Below are 24,543 nucleotides of genomic sequence, written 5' to 3'. Positions count from 1 at the left end.
AGTGGGTACATGCCCCTCTTCAGCCATGAGACATGTTTATTAACTTTTACCTATCGGCAGGCTTACTGCTGAGGAAAGCTCTCTCTGCACTTAAGCCTGGACAGCTGTTAAGTCCAGATCTTTCAGTGGCCATCATCAGAAGATAGTTTCTAAAATGCTAAATATGAAAGTGAGACTGAGCTATATGACATTATTGAGACCTTGAACACAACCATTGTATTCCTGGAATTTCCTTGAATTAATACATAATTCTCCTTTATATTTTAGACAATTCGAGTTAATTTTAATCATAGCCAAAATAGTCTGTATTACTCTAGCTCTTATTTACCTTTTTTTCTTTAAATTTGTTGAAGTTCTCAAGTAAAATAAGTAAATCAAGAAATAGCAAAGCCTTGAATTAAAAAAAAAAACAAACCATAAAATTCTATGAAGTTTAAGGAAACAGATGTGTATTTTGTGAAGTTACTGGTCACATGATAGGAAAATACTGACTTCAAGAGTCCAAGAAGGATTTCTTCAACATTGTGTCCCAAGCAACAGAGAAAACTATTAAGAAGTTGGAAGACATTAGTAACAGAGTAAAGAATGTGCATGCTTTGCTTCTCTTCTATTCTCTCAGTAAGAAAAAAGAAAGGCAGTAAGAAGTATACAACTCTACACAAATAACTATACAAGGAAGTCATCATTTTTAGTTGATGCAAATTAGAAAAGACATTATTTGGGGAAGTTGGTGGAATACAGGACAATATTTGTGAATGTGTTTGAAAGTTAGCTAAATTTTCAACTAGCACAACAGGAAGTGGATAGATAAGATTCAAAGGAATGATAAGTCAATAAAAATAAAGCTCCATCTAAAACTATCCTCCATAGGTTTGGACTCCTCATTACAACTAAAGTCGTAAATGGTTAAAGGCATTGCCTCTTACAAAAATGAGAGTGATAGGAAGGACAAGGGAAGCGCTTTCATCACAGGCAATCTTGTACAAACTTGTACAACTGGATTTCCTACTTGTTTTGTGTATTATTTTTATATTTTTTATAAGTAAATGTGTTAAACTCAGCAATTGAAAGAAAAAGTTTAAATTAAACTAAAATAAAATTTAAACTACATGATGCATGCAAGAATTTACAATGAAAAGTCTACCTAACGTAAACTATAGGAACAAAAAAATAAGACTCTGAACTCTAAAAATACATTAATAGGACACCCAACTTTAAAAAATGTACAAAAGGGGGGAGGCGCCAAGATGGTGGAGGAGTAGGACGGGGAAAACACTTTCTCCCCCACAAATTCATCAAAAGAGCATTTAAACGTCGAGTAAATTCCACAAAACAACTTCTGAATGCCGGCAGAGGACATCAGGCACCCAGAAAAGCAACCCAACTCTTCGAAAGGAGGTAGGAAAAAATATTAAAGACAATAAAAGAGACAAAAGAGGGAGGGACGGAGTTCCGTCCTGGGAAGGGAGTCTTAAAAAGAGAGAAGTTTCCAAACACCAGGAAATCCTTCTCACTGCCCAATCCGTGCCAAGCTTTGGAAGCACAGAGGGTAACATAACAGGGAGAAAAAATAAATAAACAATTAAAACTCGCAGATTGCGAGCCCTACGGTAACTCCCCCAGCGGAGAAGCAGCGCAGACGCCTGCATCCGCCATTAGCAAGCCGGGGCTGGGCAGGGAGGCGCGGCGCGGGCTGCATCGCTGAGAGTAAGAATCTGGCCTGAATACCCTGAGCACTATCTGAGCGAAATAATTTGGGCTAGCAAACCAGACTGTGGGATATCTACCATGTGAAAAGCCAGCCCTAACCTAAGACACCGCCAGCCCGCGCACGGAACAAAGGACTAAACAGAAATAGCCGGCTGCAGACCTTCCCCCTCCGGTGACAGGCAGCCAGAGCCGGAAGGGGGCAATCACAGCCCCAGAGAGACATTATCTAAAAAACTGGCTTCTTTGCTAACTAAAACTTATTGGGGGTCTGGACGGTCAACATCTGCCTGAGAAGGTGCGCCGGTTTTACACCCAGATAACCGAGTGGCGGGGAGGCGACAAGTCGCAGCATTGGCGCTCGCCAAACACCTCATCACCTGAGCTGCTCGGACCTGGGAAGAGCACAAAACGCAGGCCCAACTGAGTCTGCGCCTCTGAGGACTACCTGAGTGCCTGAACCTGAGCGGCTTGGACCTGGGAGGTGCATGCAAGCCTCGGATTGTTCCCGGCGGAACAACCTAGAGCCCGAGCAGTGTGGGCAGGGAGGCTACACGCGCCGTGAGCGGGGGCAGACCCAGTGTGGCTGAGGCACTGCGAGCGCACGCCAGTGTCATTTGTTTGCAGCATCCCTCCCTCCCTCCCCACAGCACGACTGAACAAAGAGAAGAAATACAGCCCCACCCACCAGAACACCAACACAAGCTTCCCTAACCAGGAAACCTTGACAAGCCACCTGTACAAACCCACACACAGCGAGGAAACGCCACAATAAAGAGAACTCCACAAACTGCCAGAATACAGAAAGGACTCCCAAACTCAGCAATTTAAACAAGATGAAGAGACAGAGGAATACCCAGCAGATAAAGGAACAGGATAAATGCCCACCAAACCAAACAAAAGAGGAAGAGATAGGGAATCTACCTGATAAAGAATTCCAAATAATGATAGTGAAATTGATCCAAAATCTTGAAATTAAAATGGAATCACAGATAAATAGCCTGGAGACAAGGATTGAGAAGATGCAAGAAAGGTTTAACAAGGACCTAGAAGAAATAAAAAAGAGTCAATATATAATGAATAATGCAATAAATGAAATTAAAAACACTCTGGAGGCAACAAATAGTAGAATAACAGAGGCAGAAGATAGGATTAGTGAATTAGAAGATAGAATGGTAGAAATAAATGAATCAGAGAGGATAAAAGAAAAACGAATTAAAAGAAATGAGGACAATCTCAGAGACCTCCAGGACAATATTAAACGCTACAACATTCGAATCATAGGGGTTCCAGAAGAAGAAGACAAAAAGAAAGACCATGAGAAAATACTTGAGGAGATAATAGTTGAAAACTTCCCTAAAATGGGGAAGGAAATAATCACCCAAGTCCAAGAAACCCAGAGAGTCCCAAACAGGATAAATCCAAGGAGAAACACCCCAAGACACATATTAATCAAATTAACAAAGATCAAACACAAAGAACAAATATTAAAAGCAGCAAGGGAAAAACAACAAATAACACACAAGGGAATTCCCATAAGGATAACAGCTGATCTTTCAATAGAAACTCTTCAAGCCAGGAGGGAATGGCAAGACATACTTAAAATGATGAAAGAAAATAACCTACAGCCCAGATTATTGTACCCAGCAAGGATCTCAGTTAAGTATGAAGGAGAAATCAAAAGCTTTTCAGACAAGCAAAAGCTGAGAGAATTCTGCACCACCAAACCAACTCTCCAACAAATACTAAAGGATATTCTCTAGACAGGAAACACAAAAATGGTGTATAAACTCGAACCCAAAACAATAAAGTGAATGGCAACGGGATCATACTTATCAGTAATTACCTTAAACGTAAATGGGTTGAATGCCCCAACCAAAAGACAAAGACTGGCTGAATGGATACAAAAACAAGACCCCTACATGTGTTGTCTACAGGAGACCCACCTCAAAACAGGGGACACATACAGACTGAAAGTGAAGGGCTGGAAAAAGATTTTCCATGCAAATAGGGATCAAAAGAAAGCAGGAGTCACAATACTCGTATCAGATAAATTAGACTTTAAAACAAAGGCTGTGAAAAGAGACAAAGAAGGTCACTACATAATGATCAAAGGATCAATCCAAGAAGAAGATATAACAATTATAAATATATATACACCCAACATGGGAGCACCGCAGTATGTAAGACAAATGCTAACAAGTATGAAAGGAGAAATTAACAATAACACAATAATAGTGGGAGACTTTAATACCCCACTCACACCTATGGATAGATCAACTAAACAGAAAATTAACAAGGAAACACAAATTTTAAACGATACAATAGACCAGTTAGACCTAATTGATATCTATAGGACATTTCATCCCAAAACAATGAATTTCACCTTTTTCTCAAGTGCACATGGAACCTTCTCCAGGATAGATCACATCCTGGGCCATAAAGCTAGCCTTGGTAAATTCAAAAAAATAGAAATCATTCCAAGCATCTTTTCTGACCACAATGCAGTAAGATTAGATCTCAATTACAGGAGAAAAACTATTAAAAACTCCAATATATGGAGGCTGAACAACACGCTGCTGAATAACCAACAAATCACAGAAGAAATCAAAAAAGAAATCAAAATTTGCATAGAAACGAATGAAAATGAAAACACAACAACCCAAAACCTGTGGGACACGGTAAAAGCAGTCCTAAGGGGAAAGTTCATAGCAATACAGGCACACCTCAAGAAACAAGAAAAAAGTCAAATAAATAACCTAACTCTACACCTAAAGCAACTAGGAAAAAAAAAAAAAAGAGAGAGAGAGATCTGCAAAGGTTTCCCCTCCTATCTGGGTACTGAACAGCAATGCATAAGCAAAAACTATCTAAAGATGGAGAAAGAATATCAGGAAAAAATAGGCAGAACAACTTCCAGAGCTCACACAGGACTAAGAGTAAACTTCATAACACATGGGGCTTTGGGTAGACTCCTCAAAAGGGAATTGCCTTAGTATTGGAGATAAATTTTACCTAAACTAAAAGTTGCTTTGGATGTGCCATAAAAAAGCTTAACAAGGTGGAAAGATCCAATTGATTCTGAGTAACCTATGCACAGGAAAAAAATCCAACACTACTTATATAAATACAATAATATCCAGAAACCCACAATGTATAATTAATAATATCTACTATCTAATCATAAATTACAAAAAAAAAATGTACAAAAGATTTGAAAAGGCATTTAACCAAAGATACAAATATAATAAACACATGAAAAAAACGCTCATCATTATTACCCATTGGGAAAATTGAAATGAAAACAAGATACACTGTGGTATGGTATCTTACTGAGGACAGTAAGGATACTGTGAGGCAGCTAGAACTCTTACACTCCGGATGATAATGCAAACTACTGCAAACGTCTTAAACAGTTTGATAGTTTCTTAAAAAGTTAAACACATACCTGCCCTATAGGATCATTATAACCCAGTCGTTCCACTCTTAGATATTTACCCAAGGGGAGGAAAAAGTATATGCCCACACAAAAGACTTGTACAATAATGTACTTACAACTTTATATGTAATAGTCAAAAACTGAAACAGGACTTCCAGAATGACAGACTTGTGAACCTGTTCCTCGGCGAAATAACCGTGATGATAAAAATGATAAAGGCCCCAAACCCTTAATCATGTAAGCTCACTGGAAACTTTCCTAAGGATATACAGCAAATATATAATTATTTATGCAATGAGCATTTGTGACACTTGAATCATGCCCTGTTTCCTCTTTCTCCACTCCCAGCTCAGCATAATAGAAAATTCACTCCGGTCAGGTGCAGCCAAGATGATGTGGCTAAGCTTGCTCCAGATCTTCATCAGAAACTATAGTGTCCCCCCGGGAGGAGAAGGCTGCAAGCATTTCTCATCCTTCCAAGTTCTGTCTTGTATCTGGCAGAAGCTGAATTCCGAACAAATGCAACCAAGAAATAGAGGGCTCCCTCCCCTCATTCAGCCCTCACTCTCAGCACTGAGGCTCTACCAAGGAAGGCAGACTGAGAATAATGGGACCCGATGTGTTAATAAATGTAGTCCTTTCCCAAGCTTGCTCATGGGGCAGAGATTCCATGCTGGTAGAGGAAAGCTGAGAAACCAGAGGCTACCATCACCCTACTTATAAAGTAAAGGAGTCACCCCATGAGAATAGTCCACCGTTCTCTCCTACAGTTCTGGGAAAATGACTCAGAGATTTTGCCCATGGGGAGAGGCAGGGTATAAAACCAGAAGACTCCAAAGCCCTCTTAAGGTGAGCTGACTTTACTGGGAGTAGAGTAAGAGAAAGTTCAAGTCTAATGACACTGTGAAATTAATGGGAATTTGGAGTTCTAGTATGTAACAGGAGATTGGAGACTCTAAGAGAGCAACCAAGTAAAACATAGGCCAGTTGATTTATCAGGAAAAGAAACAGCTAAAATGACTTCTTCTTATTTCAGAACAAACCTCAAAACTGCCTTCAAAAACTACTCCTGAAAAGGGGCCTGTTCTTGATTGGGTCAGACCATGGAGCAATTTATACTGCAAGGCAATGTCAAAAAATTAGAACAATCAGCTGGAAATTAGGAAGCATAGCCAACTGAGTGCAATATCAAAAGAGGCAGATAGCTTAACACAAAGAACTGGAGAAGAGTCAAAGAGAGCTCTGTTAAGACACTGTCATTTTTGACTTCGCACACATCCAAGCCAGCACTCTCTAAGAAGTGATATCAGAGGTATCACATTGCAGGGAAATGGACTTCACTAAAACAATCCAGTCCAAACACTAATCAAATGAACAAGCAAGCAAAGCAACAAGACGTCCTAACAAGAGAGATTAGCATCCAGAGTTACTACACCATATTATCTGAACAGCCAGTTTTCAACAAAATAGTATGAGGCACACAAAGAAATGGGAAAATCAGATCCATACACAGGAGAAAAACAAGCAAGTAACAGAAAGTGTCTGTAAGAGGGCCGGGTGTCTGACTTAGTGGACAGTCTTGAAGGCAACTATAAACATATTTAAAAAACTAAAGGAAATCATTCCTTAAGATGTGAAGCAAAGAGTTCCACTTTTGGTTGGCAGTGTGATGAGCTCCGAGGACATACTTCGCATTGAAACTAATGGGAAACATGAAAGGACAATCACTTAAAGAGATTATGTTGAATGAAAAGTGCCAGACAAAATTAAGTACATGTTATAACAGAAAATGTAAACATTATAGTGAGAAAGTCAGATGAGTAGTTGCCTGGCTATGCAGGGGGGTGGTGGGGGAAGGGTGTTGAAACTTTTGGGGGTGATTAATGTGTAAATTCTTTTTATGGTGGTGATCCTTTCATAAGTTATATATATATATATATATATTTACAGTTTAAATATTTATAGTGTTTTTCATGTAAATTCTTCATAAAGCTCTCTAAAAATGTTGCACAAAAGTATAATAGAAAAAAGCTAACAGAAAGAATGTGGGGAATCACAATTCCAGGGAGTTTTATCCTCTAACTCAGGAGATATCTTTAAATGCTTCCTTCCCAAAAAATGCACATCAATGTCTCATTATAAAGACTATTAATTTTTTTTTCAAATTATATAGAATTAACACCAAAACAACACAGAATTCACCCTGCAGGAGGACAGAAACATTTTGAAGTCCTCTACCCATCCTCATACTCCTTTGCAATTTGAAGATTATTCTAAATGCAGAATGGTTTGATTACTTGAACATCTGCAAAGAGATAGCTTGTTCCTTTCTCAGATTACTGTTTATCAAACTTCAGTGTGTATATGAATTACTATGCTTATTTTATAACAAAATACAATGACGTATATGAAATATATTGACAATCTCGCAAAGGTTGCAAGTGCAATTTGGTTAAGGTGTGATTTTTGCCTTCCAAGTATGAATGCAATCAAAATCAAAGCCAAAGGCATTCAATCAAAGCATTACTGTATCACAATGGATATATCATCAGAATTACAAGGGTACATAGTAAGGAAGCTTTTTTCCCTCAGTAAGTCATCATTTATATGAAAAATAATAGCAGGAAATACAAAGAAGTAGCAGATAAATACAGAAGTGGAAGGCTTTTTTTAGTCCTTCATGACTATTTAAATCTTGAGGCGTGGTCAGAGAAATTCAATGTGCAGTAAAGTAAATAAGTGATATAACTCCTATTTTCAAAAAATTCTTTTGTTGTAGTACCTTTAGTAATATAAAATATCTTATGTTAATCACTTAAACATATAATTTGTCATTAAACACCTTAATTTGGGAGACATGTTTGACTATACTCGAGAACTAGAGTCACCATTAAAACCCATTAAAAATTTTCAGTAAATACAAACAGAATATGGTAATAAAATAAAGTTTAACCTTTTGCTTTTTCTTTGTGCTCCATCTAGTTTTTACCAACGCTTCAGACCCGAGTTTCTGGTGAGAAATGGCTTCACTGATGCGTCATCTCCTGCCGTGTGCAAAAGTGCTGGGCACAGCACCCAATTCCGCAGACAGTGGAGCCAAGTGGGCTGTGCGCAGTGGCGGTATAAACAGCAGGTCTGAGCCTTCCCCCTGACCCCAGAACACCCCTTCCCTGCCCTGCCCATCAGGAGAGTGTGTTCTAGAGCTCAGCTCAGACCTCTTAATTCTTTGACTGAAGGATATAGCTTTCCTTTGCATCCAAGCCTAACTTGGTCTTATTTTACTCGCTCCAAAAACACAGGGCAGGAAAGCCCTTGTTGGGGCCTGACCCACAGTGTCAGTAACTCTACTACTTGTATTAACTTATGGCGTGTGTGCGTGCTCAGTCGTGTCCAACTCTTTGTCATCCCATGAACTGTAACCCACCAGGCTCCTCTGTCCATGGGATTTCCCAGGCAAGATACTGGAATGGGTTGCCATTTTTTTCTCCAGGGGCTCTTCCCAACCCAGGGATTGAGCCTGTGTCTCCTGCATCAGCAGGTAGATTCTTTACCACTGTAGCATTTGCAGTCATTAACATTGATTTTTGGAATGAAGATCATATCAGACTATTAACCATCAACTACTGCTCTATAAAAAGTTCCTCTAAGCCTCAGTTGTATACCAAAGCATAGCACTTTATTATTTTGCAATAATCTGTAAGTTGGCTGGTGGTTCCTCTGATATTTCTCCCAGGCTCTCTTAAACAACTGCATTCAGATGGAAGGTTACCTGTGGCTATAAGATGCAAGATGATCTAACAATTTTTAAGCAGTCAGTGATGACTTTTGGATGGGTCACTTTAATTCTTCTGTATGTACCCTTTCGTCCTACAGCATTCTTAACTGGCCTCTAAATAGTGATTCTCAGGGCAGCTGAGAGTGGCAGCTGCAAACACGTTTAAGGGCTAGGTCAGGGAATCATTTTCTATTGGTCAAAGCAGGTCACAAGATTAGCTCATGTTCAAGGGTATGAAACTGCTGAGGGAAATGCCTTTAAGATCCTTAGAATACTTTTGGCAGACTGACAAGGTAAATAAGGCACGAATTTAAATCTCTAAGAGGTCTTAAAAATCGCATAGGCACAGCCTTGGTGAGATCTTTGTCTGCTGAGGTTATTTTATGTTGAAGATATTTTTACTACTGGGCAGAATGGAAGCAGCCACTTCCAACCCAGTATGCTCTCTAGACCTTCTATATTTTTTCTAAATTTTAATTGCAAATCATTTCCTTCCTTAGCTCCTTTCCTTCCAATATCTTATATGCAGCTAAATACACACACTAAAAACCTATCTGCATTCTCAACTTTCTGTCCATAGATGTCCAACAGATCATATCCTGTTCATTATGTATATTTTCTACCCTCAGTTCCAGAAGTCAGTATTTTTGTTCTGTTCTTCCATAACATCACATAGATTACCCTTTCTCTAGCCTCCAACAGTACCTTTTCCAGCCATCTTCCCTGTCTTTGCTTACATATTTCTCACTGCTTTTCCAAGTTCTCTTGCCACCAGTCCTAAAATCAATGGCACAATTCTTTCAAGATTTTTGTCACAGTAGCTCCCAACTTCCAGGTCCTAGCTTCTATAACTAGTAGCTATTGGTGTAAAACAAAGCACACCAAAACTCAGTGGCATAAACCACAAATATTTATCATTTATCATCATTCTCTGGGTTGGCAGGTGACCTCTCTGCTGACTTACTTGAGTAACCTCAGTGGATGCTGGAAGATAAAGTGGGCTATGTAGAGGAGAAAAAATAAGTTTCCACCTACCCTTCTGAGTTATCACTGAGTCTGTAACAAAAGACAGATTAACAAGAGAAAAAATGGATATAAGATTATGAAAATGTGTACATCATGAATACATGGGAGGTATCCAGAAAAAAAAAGAATAATTTAAAGAGGTAGCTTAGAATTTAGGCTTATATATCATTAACTCTTGTCTGTGACTAAATGGACTCGAGTTACGGCCATGGCATCACCGAAGCAATGGACATGAGTTTCAGTAGACTCCGGGAGCTGGTGATGGTCAGGGAAACCTGCTGTGCAGCAATCCATGGGGTCACAAAGAGACAGGACTGAGCGACTGAATTGACTGATCATTTTAAGAGATAAAGGAAAGGAGATATGCAGTCCTCTTAGGGGACAGTAAATGACTTTTTGGAAATATAAACAGACCTTAAAAGAACAGATGGGAGATATGATAGTTTGTGACAGTTTTCTTAGGTGTGGTGTAGACTTCTAGTCTCCTCTTGTGTGATAAGAAGCAATCTCTCCTGGTTGATGAAACTCCCAGGGGGGGCATTTATGACAATTGAACTCCTTTTAAAACAGGTGTTTAGACAGATAAAAAGAGTTTGGAATAAGTCTATCTCTGAATTCACTGTTTTTCAAGTGCCTGGAGTTCAAAATAATCAATACACCAAAGTGTGTATTTGGGGATGGCTATTTCAGCTACCCTTCATTTGTAAGGTACAAGATGGCCTCACTCACCTATCTGAAAGTTGGTGCTCTCTCACATTGGTGACAACTTTCTTCTCCCAGTTCTCTCTTGCCTTTCATTGGGCTAGACCATTGCCCTTATACGATGGTCTTAGAGCAACAATTTAATAGACAAAAGGCAAATACTACAAATCCTCTTGAGGCCATAGCTGCTGAACTCACACAACATAATTTCCAGCACAATTTATTGGTTAAAGGGTGCCACAAGGCCAGCCAATAATCAAGACACAGGAAATCATACTTCATCTCTTGATACTAGTTGCTACATAGAATTTATGGTCTTATTTAATCTATCATACAGATGAATAAAATAAAAGTGTCTAGAAGCATAGTATTCTCACTAAGTTTAATTTTAAAATTGTAAGTACTAAAAAAGAAAAGATAAGGATATTTTATATTTATCTATAACAAACCTAACTAGTGTATTAAAAAGAAGAAACATCACTTTCTCGACAAAGGTCCATACAGTCAAAGCTATGGTTTTTCCAGTGGTCGTGCACGGATGTGAGAGTTGGACCATAAAGAAGGCTGAGCACCAAAGATTTGATGCTTTTGAACTGTGGTGCTGGAGAAGACTCTTGAGAATCCCATGAACTGCAAGAAGCTCAAGCCAGTCAATTCTAAAGGATATCAACCCTGAATATTCTTTGAAAGGACTGATGCTGAAGCTCTGATACTTTGACCACCTGATGCAAACAGCTGACTCACTGGAAAGGACTCTGATGCTGGGAAAGATTGAAGGCCAAAGGAGAAAGAGGTAGAGGAAGCTTAGATGGTTAGATAGCATCACCAACTCAGTGGTCATGAATTTGAGCAAAATTCATGACAGTGGAGGACAGAGCAGCCTGGTGTGCTACAGTCAGTGGGGTTGCAAAGAGTCAGACCCAACTTACTGACTGAACAACAGTCTTTTGAAGAAATAAAAATGCATAGTTAACTTCTGAAAAAGAAGAAAACAGTTTCTCCACATTAATGATGTTTTTCTTTATTTTTTGTGAATTACTTGACACTATTTTGGTTTTAATTTTCTTGAACAACTGGGCATTCCAAAGATAAAAATGAAAATGGTAATAAAAAGTTTCCTGGTTTGGAGTGTTCTGCTTTTCACAACAAACCTGAGAAAGAACCAATATATATATATTGATGGAATTCTTCGTAAAATAGCTTCCATTAGTGCTGCTGAAAACACAGTATGGATGGATGAGTTGGAGGTGTTACAAAAAATACTTGGCTTATGTACATGCAATTAAATGTATTACTGTTGTTTAGTATAAGGAGACTTAAAATTCATTTGACATTCTACTATATATATGGCTAAAACATATTTTTATTTTCTTCTCTGCATATAAAGTCATTATAATTTTTACATATTTTTTCTTAATGTGAACTTTTTTGCAATTTGGTTTTATTTTGTTCAATATTCTGTTTGTGAAGTTTCAACAAATTGACATTGGTTGACGCCAACTTGTGTAACTATTTTAAAGTGTTCCATCTTAAATATTTCAAATAGTTTATCCATTCTTTTATTCATGTTTAGAATTTTACTGTTTTAAGCAACTCTGTTCTAAATGGTTTTATATCTCCGTAGGTATACGGGCAAAATTGTGTCTAACAGTGGAAATGGAATTATGAGAGAGGAGTATATTCAAGTATTCCACAAATTGCCAAATTGTTCCCCAAAATGGTTGTGACAACTTATCTCCCCACTCCTCCAAAAAGTAGAGCTGTCTTATGAATCCACCTCATCTCCCAACATTTAATATTGCTGGGTATCTTCACTTTTAATTTAAAAGGGTGAAAATATGTCCCCAAAAGATTTCCTTTTAATTATAGGGGACTGGAATGAAAAAGTAGGAAGTAAAGAAAAACCTGGAGTAACAGGAAAATTTGGCTTTGGAGTACAGAATGAAGCAGGGTAAAGGCTAATAGAGTTTTGCCAAGAGAAAGCACTGGTCATAGCAAACACCCTCTTCCAACAATACCAGAGAAGACTCTACACATGAACATCACCAGATGATCAGCACTGAAATCAGATTGATTATATTCTTGGCAGCCAAAGATGGAGAAGCTCTATACAGTCAGCAGAAACAAGACCAGGAGCTGACTGTGGCTCAGATCATGAATGCCTTATTGCCAAATTCAGACTTAAATTGAAGAAAGTGGAGAAAACAACTAGACCATTCAAGTATGACCTAAATCAAATTCCTTATGATTATACAGTGGAAGTGAGAGATAGATTTAAGGGACTATATCAGATAGATAGATTGCCTGATGAACTATGGACTGAGGTTTGTGACACTGTACAGGAGATAGGGATCAAGAACGTCCCCAAGAAAAAGAAATGCAAAAAGGCAAAATGGCTGTCTGAGGAGGCCTTACAAAAAACTGTGAAAAGAAGAGAAGCGAAAAGCAAAGGAGAAAAGGAAAGATATACCCTTCTGAATGCAGAGTTTCAAAGAATAGCAAGGAGAGATAAGAAAGCCTTCCTCAGCAATCAATGCAAAGAAATAGAGGAAAAAAGCAAAATGGGAAAGACTAGAGATCTCTTCAAGAAAATTAGAGATACCAAAGGAACATTTCATGCAAAGGTGGGCTCAATAAAGGACAGATTGTATGGACCTAACAGAAGCAGAAGATATTAGGAAGAGATACCAAGAATACACAGAAACTCTAAAATAAGATCATCATGACCCAAATAATCACGATGGTGTGATCACTCACCTAGAGCCAGACATCCTGGAATGTCAAGTCAAGTGGGCCTTAGAAAGCATCACTACAAACAAAGCTAGTGGAAGTGATGGAATTCCAGTCAAGCTACTTCTTCCTGAAATATGATGCTGTGAAAGTGCTGCATCCAATATGTCAGAAAATTTGGAAAACTCAGCAGTGGCCATGGGACTGGAAAAGGTCAGTTTTCATTCCAATCCCAAAAAAAGGCAATGCCAAAGAATGCTCAAAGTACTGCACAATTGCACTCCTCTCACACGCTAGTAATGCTCAAAATTCTCCAAGCCAGGCTTCAGCAATCGTGAACCATGAACGTCCAGATGTTCAAGCTGGTTTTAGAAAAGGCAGAGGAACCAGAGATCAAATTGCCAACATGCGCTGGATCATCGAAAAAGCTAGAGAGTTCCAGAAAAAATCTATTTCTGCTTTATTAACTATGCCAAAGCCTTTGATTGTGTGGAACACAACAAACTGTGGAATATTCTGAAAGAGATGGGAATACCAGACCACCTGACCTGCCTCTTGAGAACCTGCATGCAAGTCAAGAAGCAACAGTTGGAACTGGACATGGAACAGCAGACTGATTCCAAATAGGAAAAGGAGTACATCAAGGCTGTATATTGTCACCTTGCTTATTTAACTTATATGCAGAGGAATCATGATAATTGCTGGGCTGGAAGAAGCTCAAGCTGGAATCAAGATTGCTGGAAGAAATGTCAATAACCTCAGATATGCAGATGACACCACCCTTATGGCAGAAAGTGAAGAACTAAGGAGCCTCTTTCTTGAAAGTGAAAGAGGAGAGTGAAAAATTTGGCTTAAACTCAACATTCAGGAAACTAAGATCATCGCATCCTGTCCCATCACTTCATAGCAAATAGATGGGAAAACAGTGGAAACAGTGGTTGACTTTATTTTGGGGGGCTCCAAAATCACTGCAGATGGTGATTGCAGCCATGAAATTAAAAGATGCTTGCTCTTTGGAAGGAAAGTTATGACCAAACTAGACAGCATATTAAAAAGCAGAGACATTACTTTGTCAACAAAGGTCTGTCTAGTCGAGGCCGTGGTTTTTCCAGTAGTCATCTATGGACGTGAGATTTGGACTATAAAGAAAGCTGAGCCCCGAAGAATTGATGCTTTTGAACTGTGGTGTTGGAGAAGACTCTTGAGAGATCCTTGGACTGCAAGGAAATCCAACCAGTCCATCTAAGGGAGATCAGTCCTGAGTGTTCATTGGAAGGTCTGATGTTGAAGCTGAAATTCCAATAATTTGGTCACCTGATGCAAAGAACTGACTCATTTGAAAAGACCCTGATGCTGGGAAAGATTTGAGGGCAGGAAGAGAAGGGGATGTCAGAGGCTGAGATGGTTGGATGGCATCACCGACTCGATGGACATGAGTTTGTGTAAACTCCGGGAGTTGGTTTTGGACAGGGACACCTGGTATGTTGCAGCTCATGGGGTCACAAAGAGTCGGACATGACTGAACAAGTGGACTGAACTGAGAGATCTACTGAATCCAAGTCTTTGGTTTGGATATCTGGAATGTATTTTTTAAATCTTTCATGTGATTTTGAAGACCAGATATGTTGTTGAAACACTGAGCTAGAAAGTTGAGCTGTAAATGGCATTCTTGGCATGGGAATAAGACAGGGAAGATGAGGAAGTGTGACTAGTCTGAGCCTGCTTTGGAAATTGCAAGCAGATCAGGATGGCCATCATAAAGAGTGTAAGTGGGAACATGGTAGGAGAAAAGACTGAAAGCTAAGTAGAAACCAGATGGAGAATGCAACTAGTAAAGAGTAAGATATATGAGTTGTTCAATGAACACGTGTTGAATAATGGCTAAATCAATGAATGAATGGGTCATTACAACTTTATATGCTTTGTTTGGAGTTGATGTCTATCTTGAAGTTTATGAAGAACCAATGACAGGTTTTGAGCCAGGAAGTGGAAACTGAGATTAAATTAACACAAATGAAATGTTATTCTAAAGTGACAAAGAAGCTCATACATTTTGAAGATTTTTTGGAGCTGTGATGGTATACTCATAAGAGACAGTTTTCCTAATTCTTATTAATCTTTTATTTAGGGTGCTTAAACTCAGTGCAACTGCTTTTAAAATTTCACTAAACCCATTAATAGAAGAAACAATTCAATCCTGACACAGAAAGAACTGACTTTCCTATTTTCCACCTATTGTGAGAAACATGACATGCACAACAGGGGGAAAATAATCACCTTAATTTTCTGTCATTGGAATGAATAATTTAAACATATAAATAATATTCTGAATATTTTATTTTATAATGGAGCATATCATCTCTTTTGATTTTGACAGCATGCTCTTTCATTTTTTCCCCAATTCAATTTTTGGAATGCTGTACCTTGGGAGAGCACTTGGCTGATTACAAAAATAGAGTAAAAATCCTTCTAGTCCTCCATGAATAACAAGTAGAGTAGAAAATAGGAAGAAAAATAAAGAGAAGGAAAAGTGGGAATCCCAGTCACTTTGAGCTTTAATTAATCTTTGTAATGCTCCTCCAGGGCTTTGGTGTGAAGGAGCAGCTTAGAGGCCTGGATATGTGATTTAGTTATTTGGAGTGTCTCCCCTCCCTTGGGATGGATGCCACTTTAAGGATGCCAAAGAAAGAAGTCCAAGAGAACAGATGCCCAGGAGGAGTATGAAATTAACTCAGGATCAACAAATAAATGAAGGACTAGGGGAACTTGGCCCTGCAAACCAGCTAGGACTGAACCCAGAGGAGTAGATACTGTCATTATCAAACCCTTGATTATCTTTAAGCTAACTATTGTGTGGGAAGATATGGGTTACCATTAGTATCCACCCTCTATTTTAAAGATAAGTTCCAACCTTCTTATTAAGGTATGAAAGGGCTTACTTAATCTGGCTTCAGACTCTCTCCTTCAGACTTCATTTCATTTCTTGCCTCTCTGTCCTCATAAAGCTTTACTGTGCGCCCTGCTGCAACATTATCTGCCTCTAGCTCTGATGTCTTTTTATGTGCTCGTCCCTTTGCCTGGGGAACATTTTTCTCTTTATTTTCTTTCAGGGACAGCAGTTACCTGTTTCTCAAAATTTATCTCAGTCTTAATTTATACCAAGATCGCTTGGATGCCCTTCTACAAGTTCCCACAGAACTCTCTGCTCTGTGCAGAACATTTTATTCAATTTGTTTAATTAAACAAGGAATTCAAAAACAAAGACTCTCCAATCTATTCTAAATTTGGAATACTCAGTTCAATGCCTTTAGAAGAAGAGAGTGCGTACACTAGTAGAGGTTCAGGTGTGATAAACAGAAAATAGTGGAGAGTTATGGACTTAGATATGGCACATCCCTCAGGGAAAGCTTTGATATTCAGTTTTTTTTTTATAGCTTTCCTTGACAAACAATATATATACCTATGGCTGATTCATGCTGATGTTTGACAGAAAACAACACAATTCTGTAAAGCAATTATCCTTAAATTAAAAACTAAATAAGTTTTTTAAAAAATGAAAAAAAGCAAAATATATTTGTAAACCAAATGAGCTTGTTTTACAACTACCGTCTTGAGATCACATATCGTATTTTACTTTGAGTTACTTTTATAACATAAAACTGGTCATAAGAGAGATTTATAAATACTGACTAATTGAAAAACATTACTGACTGCATGAATGGAATTATTCCTTATTTCCAGTAGTCCCAACTTTTTTGTTCTTCTTATAGACGCTTCAGTTAGCTGACACGCTGGGAAGTGATAACAGATGAAGAAAGTAAATGAGGGGTGACTTTTAAGTATTTAGTCCCAGATAGGCATAAGTTTAGGATGTTGGATATACACGTTACAAATCTTGAAGTTTTCAACTAGAACGAGACTTTAAAAATATTCATTTCTAGCCTGAAAAAATAATATAAGAGAATTTCTAGCTAAGAAATAATTAATAGTGGTTAAGGTAGCTTCTATTTTTTAGGATACTATTCACGTTTCATATACTAAAAAGTCAACATTTGGAAAAGTCAACAATCTTGACTCTTTGTCTAGTTTGTCTGTATCCAAATTATTTATTTGGAAGATTTTGTGTAGTCAATAAAATAAATAGAAAACTGTAACTAAAATAATTATTTTTTGAAGTATTAAATTCTAACTGTATGTTGTTGCCTGAAGGACATTCTGAACTGAGGTCTGCTCTCATTATTATAATGGAAAATTAGAAAATATTAAAGAAGTGTTAACTTTATATCCCCCCCCAAAAAAATACAAGGCCTACTTCTGAGGCCAACCAAAGGATTAAGAGAAAAGAAAATTGAATGTTCCTCAATATGTGAGTCATTGTTATTTAATGCCATGCTTTTTGTTGTCAATTTCAGATACAGCCAAGAATATACATCCCACATTCTGAAAATACAAGGGCTAGGTAAAAACCACTGACCTGATTTAGTATAACCAAATTAGGTTCCTAGACCCAAGTGCAATGTGTGTGTGTGTGTGTGAGCGCATGCACATGTATGTGGGCTCTCCCAAACCAACATGCAATTCTTAGGCACAAGCTGCATATCCTACAGCTCAAATCAATTGTGACACTATCTCTCAGAGTTAGCATCTGGTTCTACAGGTTGAGGATTCAGTCCTTTAAGACTGCCCCCCTCACTCCACCAGCTTCAGATGCCAGTTGGAAGATCATGTTGCTACCTGTACTTCTGACCATTGCCTATAAATCAGAGGTCCTCACACCCTCTTCCTTGGGTTTGACTAATTTGCTAGAGTGGCTCATAACTCAGAGAAAGATCACCAGTTTAGAATAAAAATATATTACTCAAGAACAGTCAGGTGAAAGAAAGGCACAGGGCAAGGCAGGGGAAAAGACACGGCTCTTCCATGCCCTCTGCAGGAGCCACTCTCCCAGTCCCTCTAAATGTTCACCAACACGGAAGCTCCCTAAACCCTGTCCTCATGGGTTTTTATGGATGTTTCATTACCTAATCACCACTGATTAAACCATTGCCTGTTGACAACTGACTCAACCTCCAGGCCCTCTACTTTCTCTAGCTATCTGGGGCTGGAACTGAAAGTCGCTTCTCCTGGGAAGGAGCTCCCTTTCAAAGGTGTTTTTCAAAAGTCACCTGGCTAACATAAAGTGCTACAGAAAAATGTACCTAATTCCTTCCTAAGGAGTGTCCATATCCACACAAGGATCGACAGGTTGAAGTACTGTCAGTAGACTGAGAGGCAAAAGCTCTAGAAAGAGGATTTATCCCTCCCTTACCCTTTCTCAATTAGTTCATAATGTGGATTTGTAACTTTCAATTTAAAGTTTTTTCTCATTATTTTAATTATTTTCTTTTGCAGCTCTACAGGTGGCCTTCTTTAAGCAATCTGCTGGAAGCATGTTCGGCCTGTCCACCAGTCTGTCAACTGAAGTTATGTTCAAGGTGAGCAGTGAACTAACTCAAGGACTTAATGAAATAAATAAAGCTGGCAGTCAGCTCTACAGTTAGTACTACTAGAGAACGGTACTAGGATGCATCACGCCCAAGGAAATGAGGTCGTTTTACCTGGAACACATTTCCCTCAGACTATTTACCGCTTTTTGTTTACTGGATTGTAGTCGGCCCTTCGTGTTCATTTTAACAATGCTTTGGAGGTAAGAAAATACTCGCAAGAAAGGGAAAATGGTGTAAATCGGATTAAGCTTGACGAAAAGCTTGATAGATGCAAGGTCTTATAAGCCCCATGAGGGAAAAAAGTAGTCATCAAGAGGTGACATTATTTACTCAAAGCAATTTGCCATTGTTTGTGTGCGAGCTGCTCAGTCCCGCGTGACTTTTTGGACACCATGGACTATAACCCACAAGGCTCCTCTGTCCATGGGATTTTTCAGGCAAGAATACTGGAATGGGCTGCCATTCCCTTCTCCAGGGGATGGAGAATTCCTGCCATTCCTGGTCAGGATGGAATTCCTGACCCAGGGATCCAACCCAGGTTTCCTGCACTGCAGGCAAATTCTTTATAGTCTGAGCCACCGGGGAAGCCCAATTTGCCATTAGCTGACAGCAATCAATTTTTAATTTCTAGATGTTTGATAGACAGAGAGGGTTAGAGCAGATTTTAGCTTTGTCATTTAACCCTTGCTCATAAAGCCACTAGAAATGCATTGCTATCACTGCACCAAGCACTTAACATCACAGAGTTTTTTTTGTCTTGCAAAGCTCTGTACACAATGGATTTTTAAAGGAGGTGTGTATCTTTTAGTAACCCAGACTTCTTGGCCAAGTGTTGTGAGCTCAGGTTTGGAGCTGGATACCTCAACACTGTCATCTACTAATTCTCTCACCATTCTTATAAAATAAACATTTTAGAATTTTCATGTATATCATAAAGGATGTCGTTTGTTTGCCACAATTTACTACGTCATTCTCAAAAAGTTTTTTTTTTTATGTTCCCCTCAAGTTATTTCAGTGATAAAGTGATTAAGAGTTCTTATACTCAGAGAGCTTTAATGCATTCTCATTTCCTGAAAGTCTGGGTTAAAGTTCAGGGAGAAATTTCAAATTTGAGTTATAAGATACACTGTTTTCGGAGAAGGCAATGGTACCCCACTCCAGTACTCTTGCCTGGAGAATCTCAGGGATGGGGGAGCGAGGCTGGTGGGCTGCCATCTGTGGGGTCGCACAGAGTCGGACATGACTGGAGTGACTTAGCAGCAGCAGCAGCATACACTGTTTTTAATGAATTGTATCTTTGATATGATTTTCTTTTTCATTTTGAAAAAACTATACTTTTTTCCGAATATTATTCCAAATACATGTTTTACAGGCCACTATGGGCCAGAAACATTCTATGGAAGAAAGCATTTTGACAGATATTGGAAATAGTTTTAATAGAAAAAAAGCTGACATTTATCTAGATGTGGCCATGTTCCATAGGATGATTTCAGCATCCAAAGTTCAAAGACAAAATAACTGTGGCTTTTCTTGCCACTCAAAATATTAACAGTCTTCCCTTATAGCCCACTCTTAATTGTTAGTTTGCATGTCAGTAGATGGTACGCTGACCTTTAGAAGGTGGGCTCCAATGGACAAGGGAGTATGGGTGTCAAGCATCAGAATTAATTCAACTTAAGAACAAATTGGCTTTGACCCCAACCAAAGCCAAAATCCAGCCAGAGGCCCATTAGAAATAAATATAAATCGTAGCATCACTTTTACAAGGTTGTGCCACTTAAGACTATTAAACCTAATAATTGAAAAATTGGAATAAAGGGTTTCTTTAAAAACATATCTCATAAATATAAGCCCACATTGCTTTTTCTTTTTAAGAAGGTGGTTTCATAATTTTCTTAAAAATAATTCTTCACTTTTGTTACATATCAGGTATTCAGTCTAAAGGTATATTTTTGATAGAGAAATTTTCTATACCTAAAGCTAAAGTAATTTTATAAATTATATAAGAAATCATATCAAAAATGCAATTCATGAAGGCAGCTGACTGACAACACATATATCTGATGCAAAAGTCTTTTTCTTCAAGTCCTTATATTCAAGTTTAAGAGATTTTAAGTCTTTTAAATCCTTACTACAAACGTTCAAGAGGCCTAAGATTCCACCTTAATGCTAAAATTTTAAGGCCATACCTTACATTTGTATAATTTAAATTACATTAAAGGAGCTCAAAGTATTATATTTACCCACAATAACTGTTTTAGTACACGCTCAAATCTCTCAAAGGTTACCTAGTGATTCCTTTGAGCACAACGTATCATGTCTGGATGGTAGAGACAAGCTAAAGTCAGAGACCAGGAATATTTTTTCTGAAGTATATCTTTGCTCTCTCTTTATAGACAAAAGCACTGTCCAAATGAATTGCACTTAGAAATGTGTGTGTGTGTGTGTGTGTGTGTGTGTGCATGCTGGCATGTATGCATTTGAGTACATGCATGGATCTCTATTGTTTCCAAGGGGAAGCATTTCTCCTCTCTGTGGTACTTCATTGTAGGTGTACAAAGTATTTTCAGGAATTCTGGCTTCACTAAACTTAATATCCTCTACTGTCAACTCTGGGGAAATAAGGTTTGGCCTTTGGACTTTTAAACATACAGGAAATATGGCAAAACATAATGATTTTTGCAGTAAATGATTACTAGCTCAAGTAGAACTAACATGAATGAAAGCTAATGTTATTTATGGCACTTAAAGTATTTTTCATATTTCTTTTCAATGTTTTGATATATGCTAAATAAATATTTAATATATGAATGCTCCGAGTCCTTCAGGAAGCATTCCAGCTTTCATTATCAAAGGCAACATTATAACTCATTATTGCTGAGCCTCTTTCCTGAAAGTAACTTTCAGGCAATAGGTGGCTTTTCCTTACGTGTATTATACCACAGAATAGATGCTTTAAAATCAATATATTCTAAAAACAATCTCTAAAAGTAATTCTAAAAACCAATCTCTCCATATTATTAATGTTTATATTTCACACTGGATTTCAGCAGTGAGAATAATTTGAAAATGTCTATTTAAAAGCAAGAAAAAAAGCCCACATCAACCTCAAAAATTTATATGCCACAGATGTTTACAATGAGCTATTATCAGAGAAATTAATAAGGATTGATTTTTACCCAAATTTCAAGAGAGCTCAAATTATATAACACTACAGACCACATCGATATAATGGTTTTGCTTTCAGTGTTCAAGTTGTGTCCTAAAAGACTGATTTGCCACTATAATTACTGCTGACATTCTGTTCATCATTACTCCTTTTCTAGATTTGGTAGTCTTACATTGTGTAGGGTTTAAACAAGGTAAGAGTCACTGTTGAACATGGATTTGAGCTTCAAAAGAATGAATGTATATAATGGAAGTAAGAAGTGAAGTACTTCAGAGACAGAATAATGCAACAGAGTTGAATACTATGCTATATATGTATTTTAGAGGTAATCTGGCCATTTATTGTATTAGTGAGAGCAAAGGATCCATAACAAATATCTGACTTGCTCAAGATCTCAAAGTTGGTTGTTTCAGGAAGTGTTAAAACTGAGTATCTTTTGCTAATAAGACTCCTTTCCATTAAAACAGTAAGAGGACCATCTGTTTACTGCAGTCATCTACCAAAAATTGGGCTTCCCTGGAGGCTCAGTAGTAAAGAATCCGCCTGCCAGTGCAGGAGACACAGATTCTATGCCTGGTACAGGAAAAGCCCCTGGAGAAGGAAATTGAAACCCATTCCAACATTCTTGCCTAGAGAGCCCCATAGACAGAGGAGCCTGGTGTGCTACAGTCCATGAGGTCATAAGGAGCTAACTAAGCGACTGAACAACAGAAAGATCACATAAAAGAAAATGTACAATATTTCTGGTTGGTCTCAGGAAGAGTTTATAAGACTATGAAATTTCAGGTAGAATGTATTATTCACACAGAAAGGGGGCAAATTCATCCAGGAATTTGAAAAGAAGTAAACCTCAGAAAACCCCATCAATTTTAAACAAATAATAATTTCTTGTACTTAAATCTACATTCAATTCAAATGGACTTATTATTCTTTCATAAAGTATTCTTGCGTTTTCCTAAATGAAATGATGTGTACGATATAACATAACATCATATATTATATAGCTTCAAACAATATATTATGGGTTATATGGGGAGAGAGTGGGGGATGTAGAGGAAAAATTGGTGATGGATACATGTAAATCTATTATAACCTTCTCATTTATAACAACTCAAATATCTTCAGAATAATAAGTTAAGATATATAGTTCTCCATCTATTTTAATGTTATCTGGGCTGTTTCTAACCAAACACTAGAGATCTCTGGGGAATCATCTTAGCTTAAGCCATTCCATTGTTGAGCTCATAACACATCTTCCTGACTTCTTTCTCCCATAATGGATCCTTCTGCGTCCATCTCTTAAAAATGCCACCTGACACAGAGACAACATAAATGTCTTCTTATTTTTGGTACTGGTGAGAGAGTCAATTCCTAGGCAGGTTGATAAGAAGTCTGGGGTCCCTGCGAAGGAGAAAGTGAGAGTCTGGGGCTCTCAAGGAGGAAGTAGGAGTCTGGAATTCTCAAGGAGGAAAGGACAAACGTCTTTTTTTTTTTTTCCCCCTGCATACCTTAGTCTTAGTCACATAAAACTTTTTATTTCTTTAAGCCCAGAACTGATGATTACACAAGAAAACAACTCAGCTTAAACTCTGTACTAAGAATTATATAACAATTTATCCTGCTTGATGACAGTTTCTCCCTCCTGAAAACCTGACTAATCCTGTTATCTTAAAATGTAAATTGTGGGAGTGAGTCTGGTAAGATCTTTAAAACCTTGAGACATTCTTTTGACTTATTGTAATAACTAATTAAAAAAGTATCTAGCTTCCTTGCTAAGACTAGTAATGGGGGGACTCTCCATCCTCCTTCTGATGTCTATGTCAAAAGCTTTCTCTGTGCCTTTTCATACTTTAAAAAAACTCTGCTATGCAAAAGCTTTTGAGTGATTAAGCCTGGTCCCTGGTCCCAAAGCTAAATCTTCTTCAGAGATCACAAATCCGACACTGTTCACCATAAGCTATCACTGGTTTTCATTTTTCTGTATTTTTTTTTTTTCAGAATTTCCAACTCTAGGGAGAATAAATCACACAAGTTCTACCTACCTTAAAGACGACTGTGAGATTTGAGAGGTACTGAAGATGAAAGCACTTCCAATGTGTGAGGAGTTAAAAAAAATGTTACTCATCATTATGATAAAAATAACCATAATGATGAAGATGTTGGTAACTGCTCTAATTGGTTTTCTTTTTGTTTTATCTCACACAGACCATATGCAATTAAAGCTCTTATTAAATCAGTGTGGATGTCGATCAGTTGCTTACAGCAATTTACTAAATCAGTGGAATTCTAACAATGAGTTTCATGTAAGTTATATGCAATAAGTTATATGCAAATCTTCATTTGAACATGGTTTGTTACATTTGGAATCAAAATTTCTTTTTTTAAAAGAAAATACCATTTTACTAGATCTCAAGACTGAATGTGATTCATTTTTGTTTGAAACATCTTTTATTTACTCCTTAAATGTTTTGGGGCTTCCCTTATAGCTTAGATAGGCTTCCTTGATATT

The 24,543-nt window shown here is 37.9% G+C and overlaps 1 long non-coding RNA gene across 1 annotated transcript; it reads left to right on the top strand.

Annotated features, from left to right (window-relative positions):
• The first annotated feature begins 1,152 nt into the window (after positions 1-1,152).
• Positions 1,153-24,269, top strand: LOC100848024 (uncharacterized). Its single transcript, XR_234495.4, has 4 exons — positions 1,153-1,398; positions 8,129-8,279; positions 18,771-18,853; positions 24,033-24,269. It is a non-coding gene; the product is annotated as an uncharacterized lncRNA (long non-coding RNA).
• Positions 24,270-24,543: the final 274 nt, after the last annotated feature.

The sequence above is a fragment of the Bos taurus genome, chromosome 5 (genome assembly GCF_002263795.3).
Source record: "Bos taurus isolate L1 Dominette 01449 registration number 42190680 breed Hereford chromosome 5, ARS-UCD2.0, whole genome shotgun sequence".
NCBI lineage: Eukaryota > Metazoa > Chordata > Mammalia > Artiodactyla > Bovidae > Bos > Bos taurus.
Note: the sequence above shows the minus strand (reverse complement) of the source record. Positions and strands in the feature narration are given on the sequence as shown.